General features: G+C 51.7%; 1 protein-coding gene and 1 long non-coding RNA gene across 9 annotated transcripts in view; one reads left to right on the forward strand and one right to left on the reverse strand.

The window, feature by feature from the left end:
• The window catches only part of LOC137462409 (uncharacterized), a 405,163-nt gene that overhangs the window by 318,411 nt on the left and 63,583 nt on the right, over positions 1–23,169 (reverse strand). The window lies entirely within an intron of this gene.
• Positions 1–23,169, forward strand: part of HIVEP3 (HIVEP zinc finger 3) — a 253,756-nt gene that overhangs the window by 146,295 nt on the left and 84,292 nt on the right. For 7 of the 8 annotated variants that reach the window (XM_068172672.1, XM_068172674.1, XM_068172670.1 and 4 more), the window contains one exon: positions 13,542–13,636. The gene's annotated coding sequence lies outside the window, so the exon portion shown is untranslated. Of the gene's footprint in view, positions 1–13,541; positions 13,687–23,169 lie in introns of all 8 variants that reach the window. The other variant, XM_068172675.1, reaches the window with a different exon arrangement.

Below are 23,169 nucleotides of genomic sequence, written 5' to 3' on the forward strand. Positions count from 1 at the left end.
GGAACAGCAGCAGGGGTGAAAGCAGTGCTGCCAGACTGGAGAGGTTTTTCCCTCACCCCAAGGCAGGGCTGGGTTTGTGCTGGAGCGAAACCCTGCAGGGTCAGGTTTAGGATGCATTATGCAGGTTTTCGGATTAATTTTGCAGGTTTGGGATGCATTTTGCTGGTCTAGGGTGCATTTTAGAGGTTTTGGGATGAATTTTGCTGGTTTAGTATGCATTTAGGTGGTTTGGGATGAATTTTGCAGGTTTAGGATGCATTTTATAGCTTTTAGGATGTGTTTTGCAGGTTTTAGGATGCATTTTGCAGGTTTTAGGGCTTTAAGGAAGCAAAGGGGAAGTGCCAGCTGAGGTGTTGGTTGCTTTGCAGTCTCCCTGGGCTGGGGCTTTGGGATTCTGGATGGAATTCAGTGTCGTGGCCACGCTCTGCTGCCTGCGGGGTTTGAATCTGGCCCCAGCTGGCAGAAAACGCTTTGTGCTCCTGTTTGCATCAATCAGAGCTGGGAACTGACCAGGGCTGGGAGGTGGCACCACCACGGGCTGTGGTGTCCCCAAGGGGAGCATCCCCATGTCCCACTGGGGCTGGCTGTTGGGGCAGAGCTCCCGGAGCTGCTCTCGGGGTGCAGCTGGCTGTGCTCAGCCAGGTGTCAGGTGGAAACCATGGAATTTCTGCATAATGGGGTCAAACAGCGCTCAGAAAGAAAGTGGGGAAGGTTCTCCAGAGAGCACCAAACCCATCTTGTAGGCACAGCACGAAGCAGAGAGGTCCCACCTGAGCACGTGGGTGTGCACTCATTATTAACCCTCACCAAGCTGCAGCCTGGGCTGCTCAATTGCACCATGAGGGGAAAATAAACCCAAAATGTCTGCTCTGGTTGTGCTTCCTACACTGCGGGGGTCATCCCTGCCGATCTGCCCCAGCCCTGAGGCTGGACACGGTCACTGCTGGGAGCTGTGGATCACTGGATCCCATCCTCTCACAGGGAGCTGTGGATCACTGGATCCCATCCTGTTCCCAGATGAGCTGTGGATCACTGGATCCCATCCTCTCATGGGGGAGCTGTGGATCACTGGATCCCATCAGTTCTCCTGCTCACTGAGGGGCTGGGAGATGTGGATCACTGGATCCCATTCTATACACAGAGGAGCTGTGGATCACTGGATCCCATCCTGCTCACAGGGAGCTGTGGATCACTGGATCCCATCCTGCTCACAGGGAGCTGTGGATCACTGGATCCCATCAGTTCCCAGCTCCCAGATGAGCTGTGAATCACTGGATCCCATCAGTTCCCAGCTCCCAGATGAGCTGTGGATCACTGGATCCCGTGGGTTTCCGAGCTCCCAGATGAGTTGGGAGGATGCTCAGAGCCCTGCAACGTGGGATAAACTTTAATTCACGTTCACTGTTCAGCACTGATTGAGAATCATCCCCCACATCCCTGGCTGGAATCCCACATTCCCAGGAAACCCTGGAATCCCACATTCCCAGGAAACCGTGCACTCCCAGCTCCGGGGCTCACCCTGACAGGCAGAGGGAAGGGAAAGTGTTACCCCAGGTGCGTTTGGAGCCTTTCCTGGGGCGGTTTATTTGTGCCACTCTAGAGGGCTCTTTGTCACTGAGGACAGAGGAAAGGCTTTGTCCCTGCTCTAGGTATTTGATGGTTTCAATAATTACCTTCATAATTTAATTTTAATAATTACCTTCGATAATTACCTTCATAAGTAACTCCGAGTCGCCTCTCACTTTATTTTGGGCTCTCTGGGGGCTCTCAGTTTGTTTAACACTGCTCAGGCTGTGCCAGCCCTCCGGGGGTGGTTTATGGCCACTGAGGGATGTGGCACCCAGGGGATTGATGGCCACTGAGGGATGTGGCACCCAGGTGACTGCTGGCCACTGAGGGATGTGGCACCCAGGGGATTGATGGCCACTGAGGGATGTGGCACACAGGGGACTGCTGGCCACTGAGGGATGTGGCACCCAGGGGGCTGCTGGCCACTGAGGGATGTGGCACCCAGGGGGCTGCTGGCCACTGAGGGATGTGGCACCCAGGGGATTGATGGCCACTGAGGGATGTGGCACCCAGGTGACTGCTGGCCACTGAGGGATGTGGCACCCAGGAGGTTTATGGCCACTGAGGGATGTGGCACCCAGGTGACTGCTGGCCACTGAGGGATGTGGCACCCAGGAGGTTTATGGCCACTGAGGGATGTGGCACACAGGGGATTGATGGCCACTGAGGGATGTGGCACCCAGGAGGTTTATGGCCACTGAGGGATGTGGCACCCAGGGCAGGAATTCACCTCGCCCCATGGAGCAGAGCCTGCCCTGCTGGCCCGGAGAGCCACGGACACATTCCTTCAATCTGATGAGCTCAGCAATGAATTATTTATCCAGCTTTTAATTCTGCATCCATCATCTTCCGGCTCTGTCTGCCCTGACTGCCCCGGGAGCTGCTCAGGGGTGAAGCCTCCCCGGACACCTCGGGAGGGAGGTCTGGAGCTCTGCTCCAGGGAGGTTTGGAGCTCTGCTCGGAGCTGTGCCTGCCTTAACCCCTGAGGCTCCAGACACCTTCTCTGGCCCTGGCTCCTCCGGCTTTTCCAGGACCCTCAGCTTTCCGCCCAAATTGCTGCTTTCCCCAGTGCTCTGAGTAGGACAGAAGATGCTGTGAATGCCTCCTGGCTCTCTTTTTCCTCCAGCTGTGGCCAGGGATGTGTTGGATTCTTCTCCTCAGCATCTCAGCTCATTTGTAGCCCAGCAGGAAAATTCTGCTTGCTGTGGACCTTCTGCTCCAGGGCTTCCTGCAGGGAGCTTCCCTAAGAGCAGAAGCTGAGCATGTTTGCTCTTGTTTTTCAGCTTTTCTTCCTATTTTTTTTAAGGATTAAGGGTGGCCTGGCAGCAGGGCATTGACATTTAGGATAATCTGGTGTGATCCACTGTTAGTTTTCATGGATGTGGCTGTTTCCTTCCCTGCCTGTGTGGTTTGGCTCCTGGCTTCAGGATTGCTGTGACCCAGAAGGAGACACCTCAGAGATATTTGTGGGATTTTCTTATTCCCTTGCAGCCAGGGGCACTTAGGGGACCTCTGATAATTTCCAGAGCCTCTGGGATGGATGGGATTTGTATGCAAGCCCCAGAGCTGCCGAGTCTCTCACACTCGTGGTTGTTTTTTACACTTGGATTTATAGAAGGCACCAGGAAAAAAAAAAAAAAAAGGTGCAGGGCAGGGGAAAAGATGATTTTGTGCTCCTGTCCAGACTCCAGCTGGAGCTCTGCAGGATCTGGGCAGGGTGGAGTGCTCAGAGCAGCTCCGGGGGACTCTGCTCCACCCCTGCAAGAACCAGGGCCCGTCCCTGCAGCACCCTGGGTCTTCCCAGTGCCAAACTGGGAGCAGGAAGGCTCATTCAGAATTTTAGGGCAAAACCAGCACAGATCATTAAACATTCTTCATTGGGTGTTCAGATCCTCCTGCGGGGTTGGATTGCGCCTAAAGGGTCTCTGCCAGGGGGAATGAAAGGGTGAATTTGGGGCTTTTTGGAGTGAAAGTGGCCAGGGGAACTCTTGAATCCAGTTCTTGGGTCCTTTGCTCCTCAAGGGACAGGCTGGGAGAGCCTCTCGGAGAAGGCTCCAGGGAGAGCTCAGAGCCCCTCCAGAGCCTGAAGGGGCTCCAGGAGAGCTGGAGAGGGACTGGGGACAAGGCCTGGAGGGACAGGACCCAGGGAATGGCTCCCACTGCCAGAGGGCAGGGATGGATGGGATCTTGGGAATTGGGAATTGTTCCCTGGGAGGGTGGGGAGGGGCTGGGCTGGAATTCCCAAAGCAGTTGTGGTTGCCCCTGGATCCCTGGCAGTGCCCAAGGCCAGGATGGACACTGGGGCTTGGAGCTCCTGGGACAGTGGGAGGTGTCCCTGCCATGGCAAGGGATGACTTGAGGCTCCCTCCCATCCCAAACCCGCCTGGGATTTTATGATTTATGATTAGAAATGCTGATATTCTATGACATATCAGGAGTCCCAGCAGAACCCCAGAGCCACATCCCACCCCAAACCCTCGCCCCGCATTTCCCTTCCTCCCACTGAGCCCTTTCTGTGCACAGCTCCGCTGCTGCTGCCCAGCCCGTCCCGGGAGGAGCTGCTGGGAATGGCCGCGATGAAATTTTAATTAAATGCAGGGCCGTAATTTGCAGCGAACGAGCCGCGGCGGGCGCTGCCAGCTGCTCCCGGCCCCACAGCACCTCCGGGACCCGGCACGGGTCCGCTTAGGCCGGGTTTTATTCTCCAGCCCCGGGCAGACCGAGGCTTTTGAATATTTTATGGCGCTGCTTTGTTGCCATCCTTCCTGTGAGTCATTTTTCCAGCAGAACCCAGTGCTGGCCGCGTTATTTGACCCTTTTTTTTTTATTTAACACCCCTTTTTTAAATTTAACTCTCTTTTTTTTTTTTTTTTTTTAATTTTTTTTATTTAACCCCATTTTTAAATTTAACCCCTTTTTTAATTTACCTTTTCTTGAAATTATTTTTTTTTTTTATTTTACCCCTTTGGAGTGTTCCCAGGAGGGCTGGGAATCTGCTGTAGGAAGGGGCTTTTATGTCCTGGCTTGGTGCTGCTGCTTTGCTGTGAAGTGCCGGGGAGCAGGAGCTGCTCCCGTGCTCAGCCTGCCCGGGGGAAGGTGACAGTGCATCCCTAAATCCCCTGGAGAATCCCCAAATCTTCTGGAGCCCCCCCAAAATACATGGAGGCATCCTCAGAACACCTGGAGTATCCCCAAAGCTCCTGGAGCATCCCCAAAACCCCTAGAGCATCCCCAAAACCCATGGAGGTATCCCCAAGTCCTCTGGAGCATTCCCAGAACTCCTGAAGAATCCCCAAAGCCCCTGAAGAATCCCCAAAATCCCTGGCGTATCCCCAAATCCCCTGGAGCATCCCCAAAATACATGGAGGCATCCCCAGAACACTTGCAGCATCCCCAAAAGCCCTGGAGCATCCCCAAATCCTCTCGAGCATCCCCAAAACCCATGGAGGTATCCCCAAGTCCTCTGGAGCATTCCCAGAACTCCTGAAGAATCCCCAAATCCCCTGGAGCATTCCCAAATCCCCTGGAGCATCCCCAGAGCTCCTGGAGCATCCCCAAATTCCCTGGAGCTTCCCCAAATCCCCTGGATTCATCCCCATCTCCCCCGGATTCTTGGGCTGAGGGGTTGGAAGCTCTGGCAGAGGTTGAATTTTTCAGGCTTTTGTTTTTCCCCCATGGCTGACGACCCCCCCCCCCCCCACCCCGAGCTCAAAATTGAGGGGATTCCGTGAAATTCTGCATCCTGGAAAGGAGGGTTTGGAGCTGACAGCGTGGGGAAGTGAGTGCAGCCTCCAAGGGATGGGATGAGCCCTTGTGGAGGGATTTCCTGGGGTTCCCTCCCCTTTTCCTGGGGTCCCTTCCCCTTTTCCTGGGGTCCCCTCCCCTTTTCCTGGTGCTCACTCTGCTTTTCCTGGTGTTCCCTACACTTTTCCTGGTGTCAATTCCACTTTTCCTTGTATTCATCCCAATGTTCCCGGAGTTCACTTTTCCTGGTGTTCCCTCCACTTTTCCTGATGTTCACTCCTCTTTTCCTGGTGTTCTTCCCACTTTTCCTGGTGCTCATCCCATTCATCCTGATGTTCATGCCACTTTCATCCCACCCCCTGGTGTTCATCTCACTTTTCCTGGTGTTGCCTCCCCTTTTCCTGATGTTCACTCCCCTTTTCCTGATGCTCTCTCCACTTTTCCTGGTGCTCTTTTAACTTTTCCTGGTGTTCCCTCCACTTTTCCTGGTGTTCTTCCCACTTTTCCTGGTGCTCATCCCATTCATCCTGATGTTCATGCCATTTTCTTCCCACTCCCTGGTGTTCATCTCACTTTTCCTGGTGTTGCCTCCACTTCACCTGATGTTCACTCCACTTTTCCTTGTATTCATCCCACTCTTCCTGGTGTTCACTTTTCATGGTGTTCACTCCACTTTTCCTGGTGTTCTTTCCACTTTTCTCCATCCCACCAAGGAATTCTGCCTGTGCAGGTCTGGCTCTCATTGCACTCTGAAAGTCCTGTCCCCACTCAAACCTCTCCAGTGGCTTTCCTGGATGATATCTTGACTTTTTTCCAGGTTTTCATTTCAGAAAATGCCCGAGGGATGGTTTTGGGGCATTCCTTGTGTTTTCACTCTGCTCCACACCCCCTGGGCTCAGCTCTGTGCTGCTTCTCTGCCTCTCAGCCCCGCTCCTCCTGTTCAACCTCACGGCTCTGAGGGCAAAAATACACCCAGGTTTCATTTCAATAACTGCAGTGGAAACTTTCTATGGAAAGAAGCCACCCCAAAAAGCCCCTGAAAAAACAAAGCCCGACAGAACGACTTCCTTTGGCTGCCTTGTTTTCCGTTTGCATCAGCCCCTGGCCTCCCCAAGGCTCTGCACTTGTGGTTCTTTGCTGTCATCCAGCAAAAGTGCAGCACAACCTCTGTGCACACAAGAGAATTCGATGCTTTCTGGGTTTTGAAATCTCTCTGATAAGGAAAAAAAAAAAAAACAACAAAAAAAATTCAGCTGCGCTTCATATAAATGGAGTTGGTGGCAAGAGTGGAGTTAAAATTAGAATTGCTCAAGGAGATGCTTCAGATGAGGAGGATGGAGAAAGGGAGAAAATGAGTGGTGGGACAGAAATGGCCAAAATGTGGGAGCTGCTCCACCAGGGAGAGGGGAAAGCTGAGGGGTTCAGCCATGGGGACTGAGCTGCTGCTGCCCAGGCTGGGAGAGCTCAGCTCGTGGGAGGGAAGCTTTGTCACAGAGCTACGGGATGGTTTGGGTTGGAAGGACTTTAAATCCCACCCCACCCCTGCCGTGGCAGGGACACCTCCCACTGTCCCAGGTGCTCCAAGCCCCAGTGTCCAGCCTGGCCTTGGGCACTGCCAGGGATCCAGGGGCAGCCCCAGCTGCTCTGGGAATTCCAGCCCAGCCCCTCCCCACCCTCCCAGGGAACAATTCCCAGTTCCCAAGATCCCATCCATCCCTGCCCTCTGGCAGTGGGAGCCATTCCCTGTGTCCTGTCCCTCCAGGCCTTGTCCCCAGTCCCTCTCCAGCTCTCCTGGAGCCCCTTCAGGCCCTGGAGGGGCTTTGAGCTCTCCCTGGAGCCTTCTCCTCTCCAGGGGAGCACCCCCAGGTCTCCCAGCCTGGCTCCAGCCCTGCATCTCCCCTGATTCCTTTCAGCAGTTCCACACCTTCCCTGTGTTTATCTAGCTCATAAAGCCTTAAAACCCTCCAAAAAAATCCCAGTTTGGCCCCAGTGACAGCACAGAGCAGTGCAGGAGGTGTCCCCTGTCCCCGTGCCCCTGGTGGGGTGGGAGGGTGCTGGGCCTTTCCTGGCTCTGAGCTCTTGAGAGGAGCCTGGATATTCCCATTTTGGGGGCTGCAGAGTGAAACTTTTCATTTTTCACCACTGGGGAAGATGAAGCAAAGGATTTTTACCTGAATTAGTCGTTAGGGCACAGATTTGAGCATCTGATTTCCTGCTGGACTCTGCGCCTCGGTGCCATTTTCTGCTCACAGATGGAGCTAATGGCCAACGTTCTACAAAGACATTTGGGTTTGTTTTTTTTTTTCCCCTCTTCTCTCTGACTGATTGCATCCTCAAGAGCTGCAGGTTCAATCTTAGTTCACAGCCTCTCTCCACTTCCTTTAGAGCAGCAGAGAACTTTTCCTCTGCAGAAATGCCAAAACCTCGAAGCGCCTCGTGCTTCCCCGTGCCTGCGACTCTCCTTGCTGCTCTGAGCGATTGCTAAAGGCAGAGGTCAGCCTGAACAACCCAAAATAAATATGATATTATCATATTATATATTAAATAAATATCTTTGGGTAAAATAAACCCAAGGAGCAGCAGGAGTGGGCCACAGGAATCATTTTCCCCTTGGTTTTGGTGCTTTCTTGGCGTGGCTGTGGGGGAATGAATGGGCAGCAGCTGCCACGGGCACTCAGGTGCTCCAGAGTGGATTTATTTTTAGGGCCTCGTGTTTGGATTGTGCTCTCAAACCTTGGGAAAGGGGGGTTGAGGATCCCCTGGGGGTCTTAAAGTCAGGACATCCCTGGAGTTGCCAATTTCATGGAGAGGTTGGAGTTGATGCTCTGAGGAGCCACATCACAGAATCCTGGAATTATTTGGGTTTTTAAAGGAAGAGACTTTAAAACTCATGTTGTTCCATGGGCAGGGACACCTTCCCTGGTGGCTCCAAACCCCAATGTCCAGCCTGGCCTGGGACAGTCCCAGGGATCCAGGGACAGCCACAGCTGCTGCTGTCCCCTGCAGGGAGGTGACGGCTGGGGCTGCATCCCACCCTTCATCCCAGGTTTTCACAGAGACAGGACCTTGTGCTCTCCTTCCCTTGCAAAACCTGCCTGGCACCTCCTCATTTCCATGACACTGAGAGACCTCGTGAGGATCTGCAGCCTGGCGAGGTCAGAGGTGGAGATTTGGAGGAGAATCCAGAGAAATTCCCTTTTCCCAGCGGCTCAGCCCTGATGCCAGAGCAGCACAAAGCGCTGCAATTGCTTCTCCCTTCTCATACTTGCAGCACCTTCAGCTCAAGGCGTGCCTTGCTCCCCTCAGAGCACAGCTCCAGGCTTCTCCATGGTCCCTTGCAGCCTGGGAACATGGAAACAAATGGGAATGCTGGGCTTGGGAAGGCTGCATGTGAAATAAAGAACCAAGAGAGGGTTCCTCAGGAGGAGAGGCTGGGACTGGGCCGTCTGCTCCTCCTTTCTTGAGGGATAAAAGCTTCCAAAGCCATTTGGATGAAAATAATCTCTGTTTGGGGTTGCAAGCAGCTCTGTAAAGCACAGCTTGGAGCTGGGGCAGTGGCTCTGAGCAGGGCAGCAGCTTGGCATCTCCCCAGCACTGCTGCATCCCAAACGTCCTCCCAGCACAAGAGATGGCCAAAAAATTAGCAGCTCAACCATCCAGGCTCCTGATTCATAGCTAAAACCGGGCCCAGCCAAGGTGAAATCCTCAGGAGGTAAGAGCACTGAGGAGCTGAATCTCTCAGTGGCTGTTCACCCACTAAGATGGAGAAAAAAACCCCAAAACTCCCCCATTTCTGTGTGATTTCCCCTGCTGACAGGAAGAAGCTGCAAAGGGCCATTGCTGCTGAGCTTAACTGCATCCAGTGCTCCTGAGGCTGAGGGGAAAGAGCTCTTCATGAGCCAAAAGCAAAACAAAAGTGAATGCGTTCTGGTGCGGCAAGAGCAGCATCCTCAAAGCTTCGCTCCCCACAGCACCGAGAGTGAAATCAGAGATTTTTTTTTTTCTTTCTTTCTCAGTAATGCTTTTTGCTCATTTCCTGCCCGGCCTCTTCTCCTCTGAGCAATGAATCAGGATGAATTAACATCAGATTAGGATCACACCTAAGCAGAACTTTGCTGTCATCTTCTAGGGAATTAAAGCAAGGCCTTGTCGTGCTGGGCTGACCATGAGGGTGGGACCAGTCCCAGCCTCTCCTCCTGGGAAACCCTCTCTTGGTTCTTTATTTCACATGCAGCCTTCCCAAGCCCAGCATTCCCATTTGTTTTCATGTTCCCAGGCTGCAAGGGACCGTGGAGAAGCCTGGAGCTGTGCTCTGAGGGGAGCAAGGAACGCCTTGAGCTGAAGGTGCTGCAAGTATGAGATGGGAGAAGCAATTGCAGCGCTTTGTGCTGCTCTGGCATCAGGGCTGAGCCGCTGGGAAAAGGGAATTTCTCTGGATTCTCCTCCAAATCTCCACCTCTGACCTCGCCAGGCTGCAGATCCTCATAAGGTCGCTCAGTGCCATGGAAATGAGGAGGTGCCAGGCAGGTTTTGCAAGGGAAGGAGAGCACAAGGTCCTGTCTCTGTGAAAACCTGGGATGAAGGGTGGGATGCAGCCCCAGCCGTCACCTCCCTGCAGGGGACAGCAGCAGCTGTGGCTGTCCCTGGATCCCTGGGACTGTCCCAGGCCAGGCTGGACATTGGGGCTGGCAGTGCAACCAGCCCCCAGAACAGCTGGAGGAGCTCCCAGGAGCTGCCATCCTGCTCTGGCTCAGGGATAGAGAGAGGAATTTTTGGGAATTCCTATCTGTGGCTGGGATATGAATTTTTAACTCCTAGAGGTGGAAGACGCACTGATTAAAGAGGTTCCAAAGCTGCTTCATCTCCAGTGCCTGCACTGCTCCATTTTTTTTTAATTTTTTTTCCCTTTTAACCTTAAATTCTTTGTTCCAAGACCAGGAGGGGCCGATGCCTCCCAGTTAAGCTGGAGCTGAGCAGCAGGAGCCTGGCTGTGGCTTCTCAGGATGCTGCTGAACCAGGCTGGAGCTTCACTTGTCACAGAAGTGCAGAAGGAAATGTTGAGATATTTGTCCATCAGCAAGGCCAGCAGTCATTTCCATGTGTTCTTGTGGCTGGGGAAGCCTCAGCAGCTGGAGAGGGATGGGACAGAAATTCCTGCTGCAGCCAGGGTAGTTCCCACTGTGTGCTTCTGAAGTGTGATCCTGATTTAGTTTTATATTTTTTTAAATTTTGCTCTTAAAATGAAAATTCCCTTGTGATAAAAGCCTCCTCTGGCACTGAGCTCTCCCAGGCTCTCAACAGCCAGGTGACAGTGAGGGCTTGGTGATCATGGAATGGTTCAGGATCATCCCATCCCATCCCATCCCATCCCATCCCATCCCATCCCATCCCATCCCATTCCATCCTATCCCATCCCTTCCCAGTGTATTCCATTCCCATCCTGGGCATGGACAGAGGGCAGCAGGGGAAGGAAATGCTCCTGCCCACCGGGGTGGGGTTGCTCAGAGGAGTTTTTGGCATCTTCAGTGGTCTGTCCACAGATTTCAGTCCCAAACTTCCATCCCCTCCCAGGCTGGGAGCCCTGATGTGTCTGCTCCGGGTGGGCAGGGCAGCCCAGTCCTGGATTCCCCTCCAGATTTCCAGGAAAACATTGATATTTTCAGAAAATATTATTGATGTTTTTCCTGGAAAATATTTTCCAGTAAAACATGGATATTCGAGATCCTGCCATGGCTGGGGGGCCAGGCGAGGTCACGGGGCTCTGGAGGCAGCAAATCCTGGGGGCACTCTGAAAATGCTTCCTTTTCCTTGCAAAAGGTCCAGAAGGTGCAAAATGGAGCACAGCTCCTCAGGCTGCTGGGATTTGTGTCCCACGGAAGGGATTTTATCAGCTTGGAACATTTGTGATGAAAAATCAGTTTATTTGTGGTGTCTGGGCCTGGTTTGGAGTGGGACAGGGAAGAAACTATGATTTGGGGGTTGGTTGGGTTTTGGGCAGGAATTGTTCCCTGGGAGGGTTGGGGAGGGCTGAGCTGGAATTCCTAGAGCAGCTGGGGCTGCTCCATCCCTGGACGTGAAGCAAAACTGAAACCATAGTGTCGGGAAGCACAGAATTACGGAATTATGGCTGGAAGGGACAATAAATCCCATCCAGTGTCCATGGCAGGGACATCTTCCCCTGTCCCAAGGTGCTCCAAGCCCCAATGTTCAGCCTGGCCTTGGGCACTGCCAGGGATCCAGGGGCAACTGTTCTGTGCCAGGGTGATGCTGGGAGGTTCCTTTTGACCTCTTGAGATCCCTGGGAAAATCCTAGAATCTCCCAGAACCTCCATTTTCCCGGCTGTGGCCAAGGAAGATTTTGTTGGTGACAAGCCCAGCTTAAAGTGTTCCCAAATGGAGCTGGGACCCCTCTACCATCCCACGGAGGGACCTGTGGCAGCCTCTGCTGCACCTGGGGGAGCAGAGCCCGCTCTGGATCTATTTTTGGACTTTGTGGAAATGCGAAAAATCCTGGCAGGCACTCAGGAGCCCCCTGGCCCCAGCCCCAGCCAGATTCCTGCTGAGGAATCAGAGCAGCTCTGCTGAGCCTTCCACCTGCAAAGGAAGACTTTGCCTGCTCTGTGGGAAGGCAGATTGGTGTGAAAATAAAACTGGTTTGAGATCCTGTTGCATGCAGGGCACCTGCATATATTTGAGCTGAATATTTTTAATTTTTCTCTAATTAAAAGGGTCATTTACGAATTATTCCACTGGATAGGGCTTCCCCTCCATTGATCCTCGCCCTCTGGGTGATGTTGGCATGTCTTGGTCTCTTCAATTTCTGTTTTTCGTCTCCACAAAATTGATGGAATTTTACTTCTTTCCCCTGTGCAGACAGATCCCTCTGCCTGTGTGGATGATGTGCTGGAGGGGCCACGGCCCCAGCTGTTAATTTGGTTAATTAACTTGGGTAATTGAGCCACTGAGTTGCTTCCTAAGGGGTTTTTCTACCCTTGGAAAGAAAGAAAATTGGGAGTTCAATGCAGAGCCAGCTCCTGGTGGGCTGTGCCTTAAATTCCCTGATCCAGGAGTTGGAGAGCCCTTGAATTCCTTGAATTCCCACTCAGGAAACACCTCCTGGTGTCCAGCCTGGGATCCCTGCTGCAATTTAGGGCGGTGACAGCCCTGACAAACCCTAAAGGGGATTTATCCCTTTCCTTAGTGTCCCTCGGGGTGGGTTTGAAGGCCAGGGCGATGCCTCCCTGTGGTCTTCACTCAAAATGAATCCCCACGCTGGGAATGTGAGTCCCTGTCTCTGTTGAGGCAGGGACGGGAATGAAGTGACTCCATGTTCAGAAGGCAAAGAATGAATGTTTATTCAAAGTATGTCTCTCTTTTATAGAGAACATCATGCTGACTAATTTCATTGGTCTTAAAGTAAAAACATTTCACACCATTGGTGCACTATGAATAGCACACGGTGGCAGAACAGATCTATAAACAACATGAACAGAAAGAGAGATAATAGATTGTTTACATTTCTCTCAGACTTCTCCCCAGGCTTAGCCTGGCAGAAACCTCTCTCCTTTTCTCTCTGACTGAACTGGGAATATCCATAAGTCCCCATCCCTGGGAATGTCCAGCAAACACCTGGGTGTGACACTTGGGGACGTGGTTTGGTGGTGGCCATGGTGGTGCTGGGTTGTGGTTGGGCTGGATGTTCCTGGAGGGCTTTTCCAACCGTAATGATGCCACAAATCTGATTTTCCTCTCTTGCTCTCTCCATCCATCTTGGATCATTCTGCTTGGGAATTTATCTGTGATTTGACTGAAATGTCCAACCATAATGGTGACATAAATCTGATTTTCCTCTCTGGATTTCCACTCTGTGCTCTCTCCTCCCATCTCAGACCATTCTCCTTGTCCTCATTGGGAATTTATCTGTGATTTGACTGAAATGTCCAACACCAGAACCTCAGCGGGGCCAAAGAGATGGAAAGTTCCCTTTGTTTATTTATTGGACATTTTGTCTCTGCATCACAGCAAATGTTGGGTTTTATTTTATTGCACTATTTCATGTTCAGCTCCTGGTCACTTTGTGACCCATGGAAATCCTGAGATTTCCCAAAACTCACCCTTTCAAGCCTGTATTCATCTCCCTGGTGGCCATGCCATTGATTCTTCCTGCCTCACCAATTCCCCCATCATTCCTGAAGTGTCTTTTTCTTTTTTTTTCTTGTTTCTTCCAGACCATTTCTACAATTTATCAAGACCATTTTGACTCCTAATCCTGGCCTCCGAAGCGCCTGCAGCCTGTCCCAGCCTGGTATCTGCAGCAATTTTAGTAAGAAAAAAAAAATATCTTATTTTCCATCCTCCAAATGCATTTGAAAGGTACCAACCTGTGCTGGAGCTCCCATTTTCCCTCTGGCATTGTGGAATTGGATTTGATGATCCTGGTGGGTCCCTTCCATCTCAGGATATCCTGGGGGCACTCTGAAAATGCTTCCTTTTCCTTGCAAAAAGTCCAGAAGGTGCAAAATGGAGCACAGCTCCTCAGGCTGCTGGGATTTGTGTCCCACGGAGGGGATTTTATCAGCTTGGAACATTTGTGATGAAAAATCAGTTTATTTGTGGTGTCAGGGCCTGGTTCTGTGCAGGGTTTGGAGTGGGACAGGGAAGAAACTATGATTTGGGGGTTGGTTGGGTTTTGGGCAGGAATTGTTCCCTGGGAGGGTGGGGAGGGGCTGGGATGGAATTCCTGGAGGAGCTGGGGCTGCCCCTGGATTCTGGCAGTGCCCAAGGCCAGGTTGGAACAGCCTGAAGGTGTCCCTGGCTTGGAAGTGGATGGGTTTAGTTTCCCTTCCAACCCAAACCATTCTTAGAAAATGAGCAATTCAGCTTTTCCCCGTGGGTTTGGGGAGTTTTGGCTTTTCCTTCACTCCCCACCTGCCACGGAGCCCTTGGAGCTGCCCTTTGCCAACCCTTTTTCCTCAAGGAGAGTTTGGGGCCAAGACCCCGAGGGCAGAAATGCAAACAGGGTTTATTGCATGGATTTAAAGCAGCTCTGGGTGTCCAGTGGATGCTCCAAATCCTTGGGATTTTGCCTTCTTTCCAACACTGCATGATTGTACCTCTATCTGTACAGGTTCATTTTGGTGGAGATGGCAAGAATTCCAGGATTTGTGACTTTCTGATGAATAAAAGCTTTATTATAGACCAGGTTCATATTATTATGTAAAGGGGCAGAGCCACAGGCTGCCCACAGGAATGAAATCCAGTGGGCAGCCACTGCTGGTGTCCCTGTGACCGTCAGGGCTTAGCAAATAAGAAATAAAAACAAACCCAGGGCCCCAAAGGTGATCAGGTGCAAATAAATTCGTTTTTCCCTCAGGAGGAGTCTAAATCCGGGCTTTGCTCTTCTGTTTGTTGGAGCATTTTTGGTTTTAGGCTTTCCCTGTGCCATCCACTGGTTCTGGAAGTTTAAATTTAAACAAACAAAAAAATTCCTGCTTGTTTTTCACTTCACAATTCCTAGAGATGATCATGGATTAGGATTTTCAGCACCTCTGAAATGCCATGCCCATATTCTGGGGGAAACTGAGGCACCAGAGTTTGGCTCCAGGGGTGAGCTCGAGTGGGAAATGCCAATTCCCTGTGACCCGCCTTCCCCAAAGTCACAAGAAATTGAGAGGAAACAAAGTTCTGGGAGCAAAGCCTTTCAGCTTGATATTTTCAAGGGCTTTAACGACATAAAACTGATTTACTTTGAGGGGAAAAGCTTTAAATATCCCTGCAGAGAGTACATAATGTGCATGGCTTTGTATTCATTCCCTGAATTTCGGTGGATGAAACCTCTCCCAGCCATAATGGAATTATACTGGGATGTGCTCTCATCAGGGTGGTGTTAAAAGCAGGTGCACAAAGGGAATTCTAGAGAGAGAGGGGAAAAAAACCCCTTGAGGCACCAGTGAATGATTCTTAGCCCTGCAATAAACCTAATCAGGTTAATTAGGATTAATTTGGCCACCTGGCTTTTATTTGTGTGGAATTAAAATAGATCTAAGGCATTTTGTTGAAAACCTCTGTGAGTTTTAGGGATATTTTCGAATTCTTTCACCTGGGCAGTGTAAAAATCTCTGCCTGGTTGGGCTTTTAGGGAGAATTATGCTGCACCCAGCATTTAGAGCCATTAATTCTCCATCTTCTCTTGCATCTTTCATTGTCAGCAAATCCATCTCCTGTCCCCATTCCCATGTGGAGGTGACCCAGCTCTCCCTGGGTGTCTTCAAATGCAGTTTTTTGGGTTTGGTTTTTTTTTTTTTTTTTTGAGAATCGAACCAGTCTCCCCTCTGGCAGCAGCCTGGTTCTGCTCCTGCTCTGAAGCCCCATCCCACATGAGGCTTTTCCCCTCAGTCCCAATCATCCTGGGATTTTCCACCCATGTGCTTCACCCAGAGCTGCCTCCTTTCTCACTTGCTTATGACCCTGGCTTTTCTCCTCACTTCTTGACTTGGTTTGAACAGACAGGTGTCTGCTGAGGAGGGCAAGAGCCTCTCTTGAAACTGAAAATGCAAACCCCCTCCATCTGAATTGTTATAATTTTGAAATTAAGAGGCTCTCAGGCAAAGATATGGGAAATGCAATAACAGTTCTTTACCAGGAAAATTAAAAATACAAATGCAATAGCGCAAACAAACCAGTGCCAGAGTCAGAGCAGGCCCTGGCAGCCTGTGGGTCAGGCTGGTGGCAGCAGTCCCATCCCATGGTGGCTCAGCCCTCCTGCAGTGCCAGCTGTGCTTCTGCTGGAGCAGGGATCCTGCACAAGGGTGGAGTTTTCCTCTGAAGCTCCAGGGCTGCTGGAGATGGGCCTGGGCTTCCTCTGGGAATGCAGTGGGGAAGAAAGCTGCTCCTCTGGGAATGCAGTGGGCAAAGGCTGCTGTGGTGTGCCAAGGTCAGATTGTATCCAGGTAGGAATGCTTGGCTCCTCCCCTGTGCGGAGCCTCTCCCCATGGGATGATGGAATTTTCTCAGCCATGCAGGGACACTCAGTGGCCATGAACAGAAGAGATCTCCTGGAGGGAGGATTGGCTGTGGGAGTGATAAAGAAAACTGCCCCATGAACAGCAGAGAGCTGCCCCAGCTCTGACAGATGGCGATATACTAAAATACACACCCCAGCCACATTTCCAACCTAAGACACTTCTCTGCCGTGTCTTGCCCTGGCTGTTTCCCATCCCTGGAAATGCTGCTGGGATTTTTACCAAACAGATCCTTGCACATGTCCCTGCCCAGATGGATCCATGCAGAGTGAGGGCTTTGCAGCAGGAGCTGCCACAGGAGGAAATTTTCCATCAGCCCCAGCCCCTCCACTCCCGTTTTGGATTTAATTCCTTGCAGGGCTTCAGTCAGATCATGGAGATGGCTTTGGGTTTGGACGGGCTGAAGGAGCAGGGGGCTTTGCCCAGGGAAGGGCTCGGGATGAGGGGCTAGGGGTGCTGACAGACCCTGGTCCTCCTCACCTTCCAAACTCACAGGCTGCTCTTTGCCCTTTGGTTTTCATTGTCACAAGATCCCAAATGTTGGAAAACTCCTCCAAAGCATCGAATTCAAACTTTGGCCGAATCCCAGTGAATCATGATGGCAGGAACATCCTCTTGTTATTTGAGCACCTCCAGGTGCACTCCAAACCTCCCTGGCCAGCCCCTGCCAAGGCCTGAGCACCCTTTCCATGGGGAAATTCCTGCTGATTCCACCCTGAGCCTGCCCTGGCCCAGCCTGAGGCTGTTCCCTCTCCTCCTGTCCCTGTTCCCTGGAGCAGAGCCCGACCCCCGCGGCTGTCCCCTCCTGTCAGGAGTTGTGCAGAGCCACAAGGGCCCCCCTGAGCCTCCTTTTCTCCAGGCTGAGCCCCTTCCCAGCTCCCTCAGCCTCTCCTGGGGCTGCAGCCCCTTCCCAGCTCCATTCCCTTCCCTGGACATGCTCCAGCCCCTCCAGGTCCTTGTCCTGAGGGGCCCAGGACAGGTCTGAGCACTCAAAGTGGGGCCTCCCCAGTGCCCAGCCCAGGGGGAGTTCAGGTTTTGATTCAGCTTTCCTGTCATTCTTGGTTTCAACACCACGAAGCTCTGGCGTTTTGCATCCTTCACATCTGACCTTGCTGGGATTCAGCCCTGTCCTCACCTACTGCTACCCACCCCAAAAGGGCACAAGGAGGCGCAGGCTGGGCACAGCCAGCCAGGGCAGGTCAGGCTGGAGCTCAGGGAAAGGCTCTTCCCCCAGAGGGTGCTGGGCACTGCCCAGGCTCCCCAGGGAATGGGCACGGCCCCGAGGCTGCCAGAGCTCCAGGGATGCCCAGGGTGGGGTTGTTGGGGGTCTGGACAGGGACAGGGGCTGGACTGGATGATCGTTGGGGTCCCTTCAGCTCAGGATATTCTGTGATCCTGTGGCTTTGCTTTGCCACCACTCCCGAGGTGCATAAGGTTGTGCTGGCAGTGTCAGACCAAAAGCTGTCCCCAGATCCCTGCAGGGACAGTGGCATCTCCTTGTCAGTGGCTACTCAAATCAAGACTGCACCAGAGCCCGTTTCAGCCCCAGGGTTGGCTCTCAGAACCCAAAACCCTTCCCCAAAGTCACAAAGAGCCTTTTCTGCTCACTCTTTAGTGGGAAATGTTGTCACTTCCAAAATCTGCTTTGAATCATCCCTTTACACCCCTCTCTCCAAACCCTGGCATCTTACTACGCTGGCAGGGAGGTGTTAAGACCAATTTTGTGCTTCCTCCCCTGTTTTTGTTCAGTGTTTTCTCTCAGCTTGGTGCTGTGCAGGAGTCCTGGGGAGGGTGTGAAGTGTGTGTCCCTCAGGAGTGTCTCACTGCTCTGGCATCGCCCCGAACCAGCACACAGGGGATGTTTTCGAACGAGGTACCACGCACTATTTTAAGCAGCTTCTAAAAATAAACCCCTGCCCAAGCTGCTGCTGTGGTGGCAATGTTTTATCTCTTAATTGGGGCTGTTTGCTGAGGGTGATTCATAGAAAGGAACTGAGCTTTCCAAGTTTTAGCCTGAGGTGAAACAGCCGAGGTGATTTGCTGATTGTAACTGAGGCCTGCGCAGCCAGGAGGAGTTTTTGGATTTTCTCCACGTTTTTTTTTTTTTTTTTTTTTTTTTTTTTTTTTTTTTTTTGCTTTTTCCCTAAGGCTGAAGCGTCACATTAAACACTGGACAAGCTCTTTCTCCTGGAGGTATGTGGGAGGTGGCAGAGCATATTCAGTGCGGGGACAGTGACCCACAGAGCTCTGGATGTCACATCGAATGAGAGATAATGGCTGAGGGAAAGAATGAGGAATTCCTCTGGGAATTCAAGTGGAGATATAAAACTTGTGTGTGCTCAGAGCTATGGGGAAGAAGAGCCAGAGGTGGGGGAAGGCATTTCATACTATCTAAGGAGCAGGAGATGACTCAGCCTTCCCACACTGTCACCTAATTCCTCCTGAGCCGTGTCCAGTCCCGGGCCCCTCACTGCAATCAGGACCTGGAGGGGCTCGGGTGAGTCCAGGGCAGGGAATGGAGCTAGGAAGGGGCTGCAGCCCCAGGAGAGGCTGAGGGAGCTGGGAAGGGGCTCAGCCTGGAGAAAAGGAGGCTCAGGGGGGACCTTGTGGCTCTGCACAACTCCTGACAGGAGGGGACAGTCGGGGGGGTCGGGCTCTGCTCCAGGGAACAGGGACAGGAGGAGAGGGAACGGCCTCAGGCTGGGCCAGGGCAGGCTCAGGGTGTAATCAGCAGGAATTTCCCCATGGAAAGGGTGCTCAGGCCTTGGCAGGGCTGCCCAGGGGAGTTTGGAGTGCCCATCCCTGGAGGTGCCCAAGGAATTTCTGGATGTGGCACTCAGAGCTCTGGGCTGGGGACAAGGTGGGATCAGCTCGGACTCGATGTCCTTGGAGCTCTTTTCCCACCTCATTTCTGGGATGCTGAACACCAGAATCCCAAAGGCTTTTCCCAGAAGGGAATATCCATCCAATCCAACCCCCAGCAGCAGAGGTGTCCCTACCCAGCCCCGTCTGGCAGGGAACATTTCCTGTTCCCCAACAGCTCCAAACCCCTCACCCCAACAACAGAAAAGGAGGTCTGGAAGTCCTTAAAATCCCATTCTTGCATACTGGGGGGAAATTTCCTCCTGGAAAGGGTGGTCCACCCAAGTCATCTTTATTCCACCCAGGTCCCCTTTACTGCACCCACAAAAGGTTCTCATGTGCTGCCAGTGGTGGGTCCAGTGCTGAACAAACAGGTTGTGCTTGGCTCCTTCCTCTTCCAGGAACCATCCAGGGTGTCCTGTGCCCTCACTGGGGGAACCTGTGCCCTCACCTGGTCAAAGGGAACCTGTCCTGTGCCCTCACTGGTGTCCTGAGCAAAGGGAACCTGAAGCTGAGCCACAGCTGTGGCCCAGTCAGTGTCCAGGGGATGTTGTACCAAACTCTGAAGTTGCCCAAGAGGCTTTTTGTGGGAACCCAGGGCTTTTCTCCTCCTCTGAAGCTGCTGGGGGGCAGATTTGGGGCAGAGGTTTTGTTCTTCACAAGGAGGCAGCACAGAGGCAGTAGTGCCACACTGTGTGCCCCAGCTCAGACAACCACAGCACGTCCTGAGCGGAGAGGGACCCCCAGGACCATGCAGCCCAACTCCTGTCCCCACCCAGGACACCCCAACAAGCCCACCCTGAGCACACCAGAGATGGCCACAAGTCCTGGCACTGTGGAGATGTGCCCACCTCACTGCAGAACTGCTGGAACCCTGGTCACTGAGAATTTGAGACTTTCTGCGCTGCCAGGCACTGACCCCCAGGAGAACACTGCACTGACCTGAGGCTGTGGAGAAGGCTTCCAAAATGGAATGGCAGAACTGGGATTGTGGGTGTGGAGTTTGAATAGAAGTGTGTGATATCACAGGGTGGAAAACTGAGAGTTTAAGAGTTTAGAATACAGTAATATATATAAAGCAAGATGGAGGTTTTGGGGTGGAGGCTGGGCCTTCTCCTCCTTCTCCTCCTTCTCCTTCTCTTCCTTCTCTTCCTTCTCTTCCTTCTCTTCCTTCTCTTCCTTCTCTTCCTTCTCTTCCTTCTCTTCCTTCTCCTCCTTCTCCTTCTCCTTCTCCTTCTCCTTCTCCTCCTTCTTCTTCTCCATGGGTTTGGGTGGTTTTGTGTCATTGGCTAAAAAGCCCGCACTGTGGGGCACTGGTGGTTGGTTATCGGGTTAAAAGTGAAAATAATTTAGGTGTCATTTCTCTTGTAGAGAGAGAGATACGTCCCCATTTTCAGTGTGTTAGAGTGAAGGGCTGCAGAACTCAGGGTTTGTTAGATTGTGACAGAGATAAGAACTAACAAACATCTGAGTCCCAACAAGAAATACTGTGTCACGTATTTCATCCCAACCCTAACAAAAACAAAAAAACAAACGAACAAACAAACAAACATAAAGGTTAAAACTCAACACAGAACAACAGGAAAACTATCTAAGGGCTGGAAATTCTTGTGGTGATGCTTGCTTGCTAACAAACCTGTCAGAATCCTCAGGGTGTCAGAGGGTGTTGGTCTGGATGCTGCCACCTCCTCCCCTCCTGGGGTGAAGGTGCCTTTCAGGGGGTGACAGCACCCTCAGGACCTCTCCTCTGAGCCTCCTGGGGTGCCCCAGCCTGCAGCAGGTGGGCAGAGATGCTCCTGGAGAGGTGAGGTGGCTGCACCGCCCAGCTGGAGCGAGAGGAGGTGGGAGGAAACTGTCACTGCCTGTTTACTCTGTGAATGGAAAAAAAGAGAAGCTTATCGTGATCAAAGCAGGCAAAACAGGACGTCAGGGCTGAGCTCTGTCAGGCACTGCTGCTCCAGGCTCCTGGGTTTCAGGGGATGGGGCATTTTGGGGTTTGTCAGGCTGCCCAGGATCCACTGGCGTTGGCTGTGGGAGCCTGGGATGACAAGAGCTGCTCAGTAAATTTGTTTAGCTCTGAACTGGCAGCAGGGAAAGGAGCAGTGGGTCAGTTTTAGGCTAATTCAGACCTGATTTGCTGTGCATTTCATTAATTGCTGCCTCAAAGGCAGCAAAAACAGCTGAAAAAAAGAGAATTGTTACCAAGGCAAAAGGGTGCCAGAGGCTGAGGCTGAGCAGAGGGGAATTGGTTTTGTTTGCAAGGGCTCAGGCTCTTTAAAATTTCCTTCATTCATCTTCATTAAGGAAATGACACTCAGAGCGAAAATGAAACACCCCAGGGAAATAAAACTCCTCTAAGTGGGGAGGAGATCTGCCCAGAGCTACAGTGCAGCCCTTTAGGATGAGTTAATTCATTGCATTGCCTCGTGGGGAAGGGAACGAGACCATCCCCATCTCTGGAGGTGTCCCAGGCCAGGCTGGACAGGACCGGGAGCACCCTGGGACTGTGGAGGCTGTCCCTGCCCATGGCAGGGGTGGGATTGAAGGTCCCTTTCACCCCAAACCTTTCCAGGATTCTGGGATTCAACAATTCAATGATGCAATGACTCCATGATTCTGTGATTCAATAATTCAATAATTCAATGATTCAATAATTCAGTGATTCCGTGATTCCATGATTCTATGACTCTGTGATTCTATGATTCAATGATTCAATATTCAATGAATAACTGAATATTGAATATATTATTCGATAATAATATGTTCAATAATATAATATTCATAATATAACAATATATTCAACAATATTATATTATTGAATAATATATTATTCAATAATAATATATTCCACAATAATAGCAGCTCATAATTAATAATTGAATATAGAATATTATATTCAATTGAATACGGAATATAATAACAATTCAGTTTTTCAGTTATTCAAAAATTGTGTGATTCCATGATTCTGTGATGCTATAACTCTGTTATTCTATGATTCAGTATTCGCTATTCAATTGAATATTAAATATATTCAATATTCAATTGAATATTGAATATAATAATAACTCAATTGTTCAATGATTGAATAATTCAATGATTCCATGATTCCATGATTCCATGATTCTGTATTTCCATGATTCTATAATCTTGCAGAGCAGGCGAGAGATTGAAACCTGTGAAGAATTGGGAAACACCCCGTTGTCACCTGTTTGTGCTGGAATAATGAGTTCCATTCAGCTCAGCAGGACGCTGGGGACATCAATAGTGACATTTGTGCCCCCGGCGCTGCTTGGCTGGGGTTGGGACCGGGGAAGCCCCGCTGGCAGAACGTTAATCCCACATAATCGCCCCATTCTCCTGGGCGAGGAGCTTTCCTGGGGTGAGAGCCGGGGCTGTGCAGGAATAAATGGGAATAAATGGGAATAAACACCCTGCCAGGGAGAAAGGCCCTCATTGAGCATTGTGCTGGGAGCTCATCCTGCCGGGGCTGGGAGCTTCCTCCTGCTGCAGCTCAGCAGAACGTTTGTGGCACCCGCGGGCTTGGAGGGAGGCTTCCCTGAGCCGCTCCTGGTGTCTGCCCTGGCCTCCCAAAACAGTGATCTCTGCTCGATCTGCCGGGCAGATGGAGCTGCCACCAGCCCTGCTCCCTCCAGGCTTCCCAAAGTGCTGGCACAGCCCTGCAGAGCCGCAGGGAACCGGCACAGCGCTTCGCTAAGGGCAGCCCACCTCTCCAGCCCCCCGGCGGGCCCTGGGTGGAAATCCCAGCAGCTTTTCCAGGGATGGGAAACAGCCAGGGCAAGATGCAGCACAGAAGTGTCTTAGGTTGGAAATGTGGCTGGGGTGTGTATTTTAGTCTATCGCCATCTGTCAGAGCTGGGGCAGCTCTCTGCTGTTCTTTGGGCAGTTTTCTTTATCTCTCCCACAGCCAATCCTCCCTCCAGGAGATCTCTTCTGTTCGTGGCCACTGAGTGTC

This window comes from Anomalospiza imberbis, chromosome 25 (genome assembly GCF_031753505.1).
Source record: "Anomalospiza imberbis isolate Cuckoo-Finch-1a 21T00152 chromosome 25, ASM3175350v1, whole genome shotgun sequence".
NCBI classification, from domain to species: domain Eukaryota; kingdom Metazoa; phylum Chordata; class Aves; order Passeriformes; family Viduidae; genus Anomalospiza; species Anomalospiza imberbis.